We start from the raw sequence: 13146 nt of genomic DNA, 5'->3' as shown, positions 1-13146 counted from the left end.
ACTAAGGAAGTGGATTGATATCCACAAAAGTTCATACTAAAATATAAATCACTTCATCTTACACAGGTTGTAAATTCTTTCCCCCTTCTTTCTTTTCCCCTTACGTTTGTCCTAAAATGCTGAGTTATAGTGCATTTTCTTCTCTGCAAAATAGTGAGTCCTGTAGAAAGTCTCCCAAAGTTAGGTGGTGTGGAGGGCGCATATTGTACAATTCTCATATGGCAAGACTTGCAGTTTTAAAATCCAGATTCAAGGCATTGTACCCAGTATCTGTTTTAATTAACTGACACGATTCCAAAATTTAATTTTTAAAGGAAGTCTTTAGCTTATCAGAAAGCAGAAAAAGGTGAAAGAAAAAAGAGCTCCTCTTCTCATGGGGAAAATAAATAAATAAATAAATAAATAAATACACTTTATTTATATTCTGCCCTTCTCCCTGAAGGGACCCAGAGAGGATTACAGTATATATAAAGCAGACAGAGGCTAACATTCAATGCCTTAGTTATAATCACATACAATGAGACACAACACAGACAAGGCAAAGGCTTCTCCTTTCATTTCCGGCTTTGGAGGTGGTGCTCATCTCTGGCTCTGGGGAGGTGTTCTCCATTTTAAAATCGAGGAGCCTGCATAGTTACCTCCTGATCATGTGGCCGGCATGATTGCTTGGAGCATTTTTTGCCTTTCCTGCTGAGGCAGTACCTATTTATCTCCTCACATTTGCATGTATTTGGACTGCTAGTTTAGCAGGAGCTAGGGCTGACAGCGGGAGCTCACCCTGTCCCGCAGATTTGAACTGCCGACCTTTAGGTCAGCAGCAGCTACACAAGGGTTTAACCTATTGCACCACCGCAACCTCAAGAGCTTATTTTTACTGAAAATAGCAGAGCAGAGTTTTGTTTTGTTTTGTTTTTTTGCTGTGCTTTGCTTTTACAAAGTTCTAAGCATACCAGCACACAAGGCAAAAAAAAGACAAACATACAGGCTTTCAAGAAAAATGTAAGCTTTATTGTATTGTTCCCAAGTTTCTTGAGCGTTGAATTGGATGCTCCGTGATGGAAAGGGGATAAAAGAAAATCAGGTAGATAGCTAGAGGATAGATTGATGAGTATATAGAAATATAGATGCTCACTGAAGATGTTTACTATAGGGGTTTTTTTTCCTTGCAAGCCATTTCAAATAATAAATGAAGTTCTTTGAGAAGAGCAAATGCTACATTTCCTTGTTTTTGGTGTGTGGTAAAGTGTGTCTTTACACTGATACACAAACCCATATGCTCAACGTGTTTTTAAAGTATAAATGAGCTATATGTTTTATCAACCTGTATTTATTATACAGTAGAGTCTCACTTATCCAAGCTAAATGGGCCGGCAGAAGCTTGGATAAATGAATATCTTGGATAATGAGGGATTAAGAAAAAGCCTATTAAACATCAAATTAGGTTATGATTTTACAAATTAAGCACCAAAACATCCTGTTATACAACAAATTTGACAGAAAACGTAGTTCAATACACAGTAATGGTATGTTGTAATTACTGTATTTACTAATTTAGCACCAAAATATCACGATATATTGAAAACATTGACTACAAAAATGGCTTGGATAATCCAGAGGCTTGGATACTGTATATTGCATTTATCTGTATGTGTAGATTGTAACAAAGTCTTTGGTTTTATAAATAAAAAATGGATCATTCTTAAAGAAATGAGTATGCCATAACATTTGATCATCCTGATCTTGATAAGAGGCTACCATTGAGACAGAATGCAGAGGAACTGAATGGCTTCAAATTGACATGGGATTAGGCATGGATGTATTTTATCATTTTTTTGCTGAACATATCATACAGAATGAAATGTGGAGTAAGCAGGCATGAAAATTGGAGAAAGGAACATCAACATGTTAAGATATGCAGACAATACCATATTTTAAACAGAAAATAGCAAAGATGTGAATTGATTACTGAAGAAAATCAAAGAAACAACTGCAAAGGCAGGTTTGTTGCTAAACATTAAAAATGAAAATAATGACAAAAGATTATTTACAAAACTTTAAAGCAGACAATAAAGATCTTTTATTTCAGCTCAGTCGTTAATCAGAATGGCGACTACAGTCAAGAACTTAGAAGACTATGATTTTCAATGACAGCTGTGGAGCCACAGATGACAAGATGATGAAGACATTGTAATAGTTTAAGATTTTCTTTTCCTTGATCCAGCTATTAATCACAATGGAAGCTACTGTCAAGAAATCAGAAGAAGATTAGGACATAGAGGCCAAGTATGAAGAAACTAGACAAGATAATCAAGTGTAAAAAATATATTATTAGAATACTAACATTAAGATTGTCCATGCCATCGTATTTCCCATGTCTATGTATAGTTGTGAAAATAGGAAGAAAAAATGTTATGAATTAGTTTTCAATAACTTTAAAGCATAGGTACTTTTTTATTGCAATTTCAGTGTGAGAGGTATATCAGAACTTTAGATTCTATGACTGCATTGGATTCACAAACAACCTACGGTTACATTGGCTAACAAACAGACAAAGGGGGGAGGGTTTAATATTTTCACTCAGCATTCACACACATGCACAGGCATTCATCATGCATCCAAATATTACCATATTTTTTCTCCTTCATTGGAGAAGCACCTGCTTAGGCCAAGCCCTGCTTTCCATGCAGCCTGTCAACACATCAATATTTCCAAAACTCCCATAAAGCCAAAACTTCAAAATGCATCTTTTTCTCTAAGAACAATGCCAAGGATCAGACCAGGGCCGGCCCGAGATAACTTTAAATATTAAGCGGGGTGGGGGGTGGGGGGGAATTGCGCCCTGGCCCAGGACAGCCGGCCAGGAAGCGGTGAGAAAGTCCCTCCAGGCTGTAGCGACCGTGGCCTGGAGGGACTCCCGCTGCAGCCTGGCCAGCTGGTGTGATGACTTATGGGCCATGTAGTCCCGTTCCTAGTACTGTTGTGACAGATGAAGAGGAAAACTTGGGTTTCCCACCGTTTCTGCCAGAATTGGAGCCCTTGCAGCTGTAGGATGTTTGCCCACAAGAAGTCACACAAACAAGCCTTGAGGAGAAATCTCCCCCATTTTCTCGCCGCCTTTATTATAATCAAGATAGACACGCGCGGGAGGCGACTCGCCGAAGCGCCCGAATAGCTGCCAGGCAATTAGATGATCAAGTCTGGTTCCCTTGGGAAAGTTTAAGGAGTCCTGCATCTGGACAGTTTAGGTTTCGGTTCTTGTTCCCCAGAGAAAGTCTGCTTTGGCGGGAAAACAAGATCCTATATAGATGCTTGGCCACAAGGATTCCTTGCGGAGTCAATTCGTCAGCTTCGGGAGTAGATTGTGTGTGGACTACGCTACTCCAGTTTCCAGGACCTTGCTCTCGTTTCCAGCCCTGCCTTGTTCCCCGGACCTCGCCACGGACCCTCGCCACGGACCCTGTTCTTGCTCCTCGCCTCTTGCTGCCTTGAATCAAGCCTTGTTTACCAAGAATCTAGTTTGCTTCCTAGCCTTGCATTAAACTCCATGGACTAAAGGACCTTGTCATCTCCCCTCACTTTGCTTGGCAAAGTGAGTGTTTCGGTTATTGGATTACAACTTTGGACCTTAATATTTCATATTGGACATTGTTTCCTTGGACTAATTTTGACCTTTCCTGAAAGGTCTACTTTTGAACTATTTCCTACACTTGCTTTTATTAACTTTATATATTTCCTCAATAAAGATATTAGATAGATTCTGGCCTCTGTGTATGGTTATTGGTGCTCTGCAGCCTGGGTCCTGACAGCTGGGCAAGGCCAGCCGGGCGAGGGCGAGCGGCGCGGGAGGTGGGGCCCAGACGGCCAGGCTGCAGCGACAGAGTTCACTCACTGCTGAACAGGCCTCCCTGTTCGGCGGCGAGTGAGCCCATGGTCCCCGCGTGGGGGGGGGGGGACCTCCACAGCACCCCCAGGGACCATGCGCCCAAAGCGGGTGCTTCAGTGGCCTCCGTGTTGGGCTGGCCCTGGATCAGACCCCTGTTTCCATACAGCAGAACTGACTCCCTGCAACACATATCATGATTCCAAAATGCACTCCTTCCTCTTCCCATGAGAAAAGGAGGCCCAGAGCGACCAGACTGTGTTCCATTGCAGATCTGCCACTTTCCCATACACCATCTCCACTGAGCATGGCAGGTGAACAGTGTTGCTGTCTGTCACAATTTCTGGATCATCATAAGATGATCCCAACGTTTGCTGATGTCCCAACGTTGTAAATGAATGATAGACATCTTCCATCCTGGAGTATCCTGGCTCCATCTCAGTTTCCTGGACCAGATGTTGACTCTTCTTGATTAGTGTTGGCCTTGTGTTGACTTCTTTCTTAACATCCTTAACCTAAAAGAGCCATTGTCTCTACCCCACAAGTTCATCAAGTCAGCAAATGTTGACAGCTATAAACAGATGTAAACATGTCACAGTTCTTATCACATTGTACCAGGCAGTTCAACTATTTCAGTTATCATTAGCAAGTTTTAATTACAGCATAGCAGACAGGTAGTTAGTTATTGCAGGCCTTAATATTTGAATGGTGTCTTCAAAATTATTAGTTTTCATTCATTCCTTGCTTGCTTCCATTCAATTCTTTCATACCCACACATATTATATTTCATGACATTATATATTTCATGACATAAACTCATTTGAAATATGCTGATGGGGAAAAACTATACAGATATCACAGACTGCTGAAAAGATAAAATAAAGAGTCCTGGGTCAAATCAACCTTGAACTCTCCCTAAAAGCCAATGTAAATGAACTGAGATTGTCATGCTTTGGATATGACTAACTAGAAAAGACAATAATGCTTGGTAAGTCGGAGGCAGTAGGAAAAGAGGAAGGCTGGGAGAGTGTGACTTCCCTTAGGTTACCCTGTAGATTTCTATTAATAATTACCACATTGGGATTCAAACCCCCATCTATGGCTGGCTCTACATTGCCCTATATCTCAGGATCTGCTTATTCCAGATTATCTGACTGTGTAAACTCATGTAATCCTGTTCAAAACAGATAATATTGGATCAGATCCTGGGATATAGGGTAGTGTAGATCTATCCTATCAGTGTCCTAATATGACATGATCCTGGATCTCTTAAATGAACTTGCACCATCATTATTTATACTGGTAGCAAAGTAGCAAATAAAGTTTAAATGCCAGAATTTCTGTTTTACTGTCCTTTTTCTACTTTTTGCGTCATGTTTTAACAACATGTTGATTTTGTAAGCTTCCTGGGGACTAAAGTTGATGGGCAGATGTATAAATATATATTTCAATGTGTTCTAGTGAGTTAGAAATTGTTTTGCAGCACGTAGACAATGCTGTGGCAAATCAGGCTGCTGGGTTCGGAAGCTCATATTGTGAGCCGTTCTGTGCTAATCTATATGAGTTATGTGAAGATTAGTAAAATCATTAAAACTCAGTGTGAATAGAGTTAATACAGAGAGAGGATAAAACTTTCAGACACTTTTTATAAAATGTATATTATCATTTAGATTTCTACAAGGCTGAAATAGAATTTAAGGATTTGGCAAATGTGAAAGATCCTTTTTGTTCGGGAACATGTATTCTCGAATTCATATAAAGTTGGATCTTCATATCCAAAGATTTTCCAAAGTCCATAGCTTCAAAATATTTTTTTCTAAATTCCAAAAGGCAAACTTTTATTTCACTATTTCATATAAGATATGTCACTTTATACAATAGTGTCATCATATATAATGGGATGTAAATGCTATAAACTGATAAATGCTAGCAATTGAACCCTGTCAGCCATTACTGATTTTCTCAGAAGGAGCTATTGTGTGTCTTCAAATCAACTCCACCTTATAATGCCCAAACCATAGGATTTTCTTGGTGAGATTTATTCAGAGGATGTTTGTTATCACTTTCCCCATTTCTTAAGAAAGTATGCCGTTTATCACATGGCATAAACAAATTGCAATTATGGAAGGGCAACAATGTCTTTGCCTTTGACTTAACACGTAATGTCAATCCTTTCATACTACTCTTCCAGTGAGTGACAGCCTGAATTCATTAATCCATTAATGACTTCCTTTTATAAAAGAAATGCTTTCCAATAGTCTCCCAACAGGAAAATAAAGGGAAAGGATGGGCTAAGTCCCAGTCAAAGACACTGTTCTCCTGCTGTAATTGCAATTTGTCTGCCTTGTGTGATAAGGTCATTAGACCTGTAAAAGTGTATTTCCATAATGGAGCTGGGATTTGAATCCTACCTCTCAGAATGCTAATCCAGCATTCAAACCACCACAAACTGTGTCTGTAAATATGCAAAACAGTAGATAAAATCACTGGCTTATTTTGCTTAATTCCAGTGAATTAAGCAAAATAATACTGACACAATTCCCAGAACAGTTTGGAACTTGGGTTGCTGTGTGCTTTCCGGGCTGTATGGCCATGTTCCAAAAGCATTCTCTCCTAACATTTCACCCACATCTATTGCAGGCATCCTCAGAGGTTGAGGGGTATGTTGGAATCTAAGTAAGTGAGGTTTATATATCTGTGGAATGTCCAGGATAGGAGAAAGAACTCTTGTCTGTTTGAGGCATATGTGAATGTTACAATTTGCCACCTTGATTAGCATTTAATAGCCTCGTAATTTCAAGGCCTGACAAGTTGCTGCCCAGGGGAATCTTTTGTTGGGAGATGTTAGCTGGCCCTGATTGATTCTTGTCTGGAATTCCCCTTCTTTTTTAATGTTGCTCTTTATGTACTGTCCTGATTTTAGAGTTTTTTAATACTGGTAGAAAGATTTTGTTCATTTTCATGGTTTCCTCCTTTCCATTGAAATGGTCCACATGCTTGTGGATTTCAATGGCTTCTCTGTGTAGTCTGACATAGTAGTTGTTAGAGTGGTCCAGCATTTCTGTGTTCTCAAATAATACTCTGCACTCAGGTTGGTTCATCAGGTGTTCTGCTATGGCTGACTTCTCTGGTTGAATTAGTTCACAGTGCCTTTCATGCTCCTTGATTCGTGTTTGGGCAATGCTGCGTTTGGTGGTCCCTCTGTAGACTTGTCCACAGCTGCATAGTATATGGTAGACTCCTGCAGGAGTGAGAGGATCCCTTTTGTCCTTTGCTGAGCATAACATTTGTTGGATTTTCTTATCAGGTCTGTAGATCATTTGTATGTTGTGTTTCTTCATCAGTTTCCAGAATCAGGGGAAAGTTTGGAACTTTCTCCTGGCTCTAGAAACAGTGACAATCTCTGGTTAATTCTATGCACCATTTACCCCACTGATTACTCATTACAAACAACTAGCCTATACTAGCTCAAAACCTTCAGTCTATCTGATACAAGGGCCATTCATTAAAGATTTCCCCTGACTGACTTCTATTTATCACAGGACACTGAAACTGCACATGTGTAATGATATAAGTCTCTATAGGTTACATGCCAATTTACAACTCTGAACTTGTTAACGGTCTTGATTTTACAGGTGCTGAAGTGGTGTGAGGTTTGATAATGGACCCAGTGGAATACAGAACAGACATCAAGTTCCTTTACTTGAAAGGCCACACACCAAAGGAGATGTTTGATGAGATGAAAGAGGTTTATGGTGATTATTCACCATCATTTGATGTAGTCAAGAACTGGCATTATCAATTCAAATGTGGTCAGACTTTGGTGCAAAGAACTCCAATTCCAGGACAACGCTACTCTGCTATTGATGAACACACCATCCAGCAAGTGGAGGTCGCCATTTTGGAAAATCACAGTGTAACCATTCACTACCTAGCCCAAAATGTCAAGATGAGTGTGGGGTCTGTGGAAAAAATAATCCAAGGCCATCTTTACATGTATAAGGTATCCACTCGCCGGGTTTCCCGGCTGTTCACACCTATCCGGAAACAGGAATGAGTTGAATGCTCTCAGGCTCTATTGACAATGTGCCATGGAAACCAGGAGGAATTTTTCAACAGACTGATCACACAGGATGAAGGCTGGATTCATCACTATGATCCTGAGACTAAAGTCCAGTTGATGCAATGTAAACATCATGACTCACCACCTCCAAAAAAAGGCACATGCCCAACTCTCGGCAGGCAAGGTCATGCTCACAGTATTTTGTGACCAGCACAGAGTAGTATTGATGGATTTCCTAGCAAAGGATACCATGATCACTGGGTCATAGTATGCTTCCCTGCTGCAGAAATTGCGGGAGGCCATCAAAACCAAGAGGCGTGGCATGCTCATCAAAGGTGTCCGCCTTCTGCAAGACTATGCATCAGTTCACCACTCAGATGTTGCCCAAATGAAAGCATGCTCCTGTGGCTTTGAAATTCATCTGCATGCCCTTATTTACCTGACCTCTCACCATCAGACTTCCACCTCTTTCCAACAATGAAGTTATTTTTGAAGGGCAAGCATTTTTCAGATGATGAGACACTGATTCCTGAAGTCACAATGTGGCTTTTGGAGCAACCTGCCAACTTTTAGAAGCAAAGTGTTTACAGTTGCTTAAAAAGATGGGGAAAGTGTGTGTCTCTAGGTGGCACCTATGTAGAGAAGGACTAATAACTGTGCCAAGTTTCATTGTTCTCAGTCCACAGGAAGTGGGTTGGGGAAAATATTTAATGAACGCCCCTCATATCTAATAATATGGTCACATTTTTTTTATTCCTTTCCTTGTGTGAACATATTCAGCTGGACATCTGTGCCAGAAGAATGGGCCAACTGCAGTGGTGATGCAAACAATTTTATTAAAGGTAACATTCCACTTTCCTCCTGATGTGAGACCTAACTGCTGTCCTACCCAGAGCACAGAAAAATATCTTTCAATGGGCTACAGCTCCCAGGATCCTATGGATACAATAGCTGAGGGATGGTGAGACCTACAAACCAAACGGTAACATTTCCAAGTTCTGGCCCTGTCAGCAGACCTCCCTCTCTGCTTGGAAATAGCTAGCTATTTAACAAAGACAAGAATACTCCTTTATTTTTTATGGATTATTATTTCAAAGATTTATATCCTGTTTTTCAGTGGGATATCAATGGTCATTACAAACAAGCACAGAAGCTGGGTTTATTATCCTATCATTCAGCCATCAGGGATTGTGCAGCTGTTTTTATAAAATGTTACAGTTTTTTTATTACTCTTTCGCTGTTTTATTAATGTATTGCAGTTTAGACTGCCTCGAGTATTTCTAACTGAAAACACAATATACATATTAAGATATATAAATCTCTTAACATATTGTATGGCCTTTACGTATTATTATTTGTTTGGTTATTTTATATGATGCTACAGCAACAAAAGTCAAGATAGATCTGAAATAAGAAAAGATTATCTGTTCCTATCTCTTCAAACCCAAACATATTTTTCAAGTCATTGTGTGCATGCTTTTCTGTGAAATCTAGAGCAATGAAAGAGATGACGTTCATAAGGATGCACTCGCATATCTTTTGATTAGTAAAAATATGTTTACCAAGGCTTTACAGCTGTTTTCAATATCCTATTATGCCCAAAGCCAAGGGCTGCCTGGCACATAAATTGGATGCACCAGATTATATCATGACTTTTGCTTTAGCCTTTAGCAATGAAACATAAAAGAGTAAAAATGGAAGCAACTGAATTGGAAAGAAAACTAAAAAAATGTCACCATAAAGTCAAGACATAGTGTCTTTAATTAATGAAAGTTCTCAATCTTTCACCAAAGTTTAATTAAACTTCTGTTATTTTTGGAGACTACTTCCAATTATAGATCTGTACCTAGGGGGAAAAAGTTATGATATCAATATCTTCCCAGTATTCTTCAAGAAAAGATAAGGTGATGTTGAGAAGAAATGGGAAAAAATCCTCAGACAATTGATGTGAAGAGAACACCTCTGTGACTTACGCTATCTGATGACCTCAAACTTGTACTTTTCCATTCCAAAAGCTCTCTGGAATTTGAATGTCATTGCCTTAATGACAGCAGAGATATTGAAAATTATGCCGGTAATGATTCAAGTATGTTGTGTGTCATGCCATTCGTAATGAGCATGGCACAAAATTTAAAAGTACCTGTCTGGGGATGCTATTATTTCTAGCTTTTAAGAACATTGTGCTATAGGTGACAAATGGAAAGGGGAAAAAGTCATGCCACAAAGCATCCCACTCAGCCTTTCTATCGAGGCTTTTCCTTTTAACAATTTCTATGGTGATCAAGAATTAATTCTCACCTATTCCATCCAAAAGAGAAGGGAAGAAGATGAACATTCTCTATCCAAAGTGCTTGCAATCAGAAGTGTTTCGAAGAGCAGATATTTTTGGATTTTGAAATACCTTTATTTTTTGTGTCAGGAGCAATTTGAGAAACTGCAAGTCACTTCTGGTGTGAGAGAATCAGCTGTCTGCAAGGATGTTGCTGGGAACGTCAGGATGTTTTGATGTTTTACCATCCTTGTAGGAGCTGGAGCTGATAGAGGGAGCTTATCCGCACCCTCCCCGGGTTAGATTCAAACCGCAACCTTCAGATCAGCAACCTAACCTTCAAGTCAGCAGCCCTGCCAGCACAAGGGTTTAACCTACTGCACCAGGTACATAACTAGATATTTTGGAGATGGGACTAAAGCCTAAACCCAAAATGTATTTATGTTTCTTATATGCTTTTTATATATAGCCAAGAGGTAACTTTCAAATTCCAACCCTGTTGGGCCTCAGAAAAGCCCTAAAAACATGGCTGTGTGCCCAGGCTTTTAATCAATAAATAGTGAAAATGACACAGACTGAACTTTGGACAAAGCATGAGGAATAACGGATATGATTTTATGTTTGAAATGTATATTTTTAATTCATAATGTGTTTAATAGTTTTAACTGTTTTATGTGCTGTTTTATATTGGTTTCTATGGGCATCTAATTGTTGCCACTGTTGTAAGCCGCCCTGAGTCCCTTCGGGTGAGAAGGGCGGGATATAAATGTGAGAAATAAATAAATAAATAAATTATACAATGTTTTTGATAATGTTGTTCATGAAATAAAGTTTGTGTACACAGAACCATCAGAAAGCAAAGCTGTTCCTGCCTCCGCCACCCATGTGAACAATATCAGATTTTGGAAAATTGTCAATTTCAGAAACCTGGCTAAATGATGCTCAATCTGTACTGCAGATTTTCAGTCCGCAAATCAAAACATCAATCCCTTCATTGCCAATTCAAAAGGTTAATTTATTCACTGCAGATGGAATAATCAGTGGATCAACCCTGAAGCATTCAATGGATGGAAGAGACTGCATCATAAATGCCACTATAGACGTCACTGGCTCCTGACATGGGAGACACCTCCATTGAGGACAATATTATGGCTGTTTACTCAGAAGGAAACACTGTTAAGTTCCATTGGACTAGAACTACAGTAGAGTTCCGGTTAACCGATTTCCGGTTAACCGACACTCCGTATTAATTGAGACGCCTCCGGGGGCACCTCTCCCTCTCCCTCTCTTTCTCTCGAGTTCCTTCCTGGAGAAGGGAGAGAAGGGAGCTCGAGAGAAGGAGAGGGAGGAGGAAGTGCCCCGTGAGTGTTGCTAGGCAGCAGCACTCATGGGGTGCTTCCCAAGGGGCAAGGGCTCGCCGAGGGATGTCCCTTGGTGAGCCCTCGCCCCTTGGGAAGCACCACGCAAGCGCTGCTAGGCAGCAGCAATCGCGGGGCGCTTCCCTAAACCGGATTGCTCGGAGGGATGATAGGGCCTCCCTATTATCTGAGCAATTCCAGTTATTAGAGATTGAGCCCGCCCCTTTATCTCGAATAACCAGAACTCTACTGTATGTTTAAATAGATATAGTAGAGTAATACTATTGCTGTTATTATGGTTAAATCCCATTGAATCCTGAGATTTATAGATCCGACAGAATCCTGAGATTTGCAAGGTAGGGAAAGCTGGAGAGTAAAAAGGGTGGAAAGGAAGAGAGAATCAAGTCATATGAACAATGTGCTGAAGTAGAGTTCTGATGATATCACAGAGCAACAAATTAACAGACAAATAAATAAAGCAAATCAAGCTTGAGCCTTCTTTACAAGCGTGAATGACCAAACTGAGGCCCCTTCCACACAGCTCAATAAAATCCCACATTATTTGCTTTCAACTGGACAGCTAGATGTACTACTAGTACTTTATATTACAGTAGAGTCTCACTTCTCCAAGCCTCGCTTATCCAAGCTTCTGGATTATCCAAGCCATTTTTGTAGTCAACCTAATTTGATGTTTAATAGGCTTTTCCTTAATCCCTCCTTATTATCCAAGATATTCACTTATCCAAGCTTCTGCCGGCCCGTTTAGCTTGGATAAGTGATACTCTACTGTAATTTATTAGTTTATTTTATCTTTCTTCTCCCCCCAGCTTCTCCTATCAATAGAGCATCCATCCATTATTTGCCCCATTCCAGTCTGGCCTACAGCTGAACTGAGTAACAGCAAGTCTCCTGGATCTTCAAGCAGCCAGCCACACCCAGCCACAGCCAGCCACAGCCAGCAGCCCCAGTCCCCATCTTCTTCAGACTGGGAAGACCCCCCCCCCCCCATTTCCGCCAATGGGCCAGATCTTCCCAGATTTTTTGGTTGCTGTAATGGAACATAGATTTTTACCCTCCTGAACTTGGGAAGCTTCCGAAAAACAGATCTGGGGTCCATTGAATTCCGAACATGGAAAACAGAACAAATTACACACCCCTATTTACCACTGTTACCCCCCCCCCCACACACACACACACAATCACACATTTTGGAATGTTTCACACATCCACTGATTTTTGGCAACTTTAAAAGATTTTATGAACAACATTTTGTTTAAAAAAACTACAAGTGCTATCTCCTTGAATTTCTATTTAAATCATACAGCATAACCAGGACATAATTTCTCCCAGTTGCAGAAAGATTTGCACATCCACTGGTTTTTAGGGAATTTTAACCAACATAAACTTAACAGTACTATTTCATGGAAGACCCCAGGGGCCATCCAGTCCAAAACCCTTCTGCCAGGCAGGAAAAGCACAATCAAATCACCCCCAACAGATGCCCACCCAGCCTTTGAAATAACAACAACAACAGAATACCTACTAGGTAAATTTTGTAGTTACTGCCTCTCAACTT

Source organism: Anolis carolinensis, chromosome 5 (assembly GCF_035594765.1).
Source record: "Anolis carolinensis isolate JA03-04 chromosome 5, rAnoCar3.1.pri, whole genome shotgun sequence".
NCBI classification, from domain to species: domain Eukaryota; kingdom Metazoa; phylum Chordata; class Lepidosauria; order Squamata; family Dactyloidae; genus Anolis; species Anolis carolinensis.
This window is presented reverse-complemented; position numbering follows the sequence as displayed.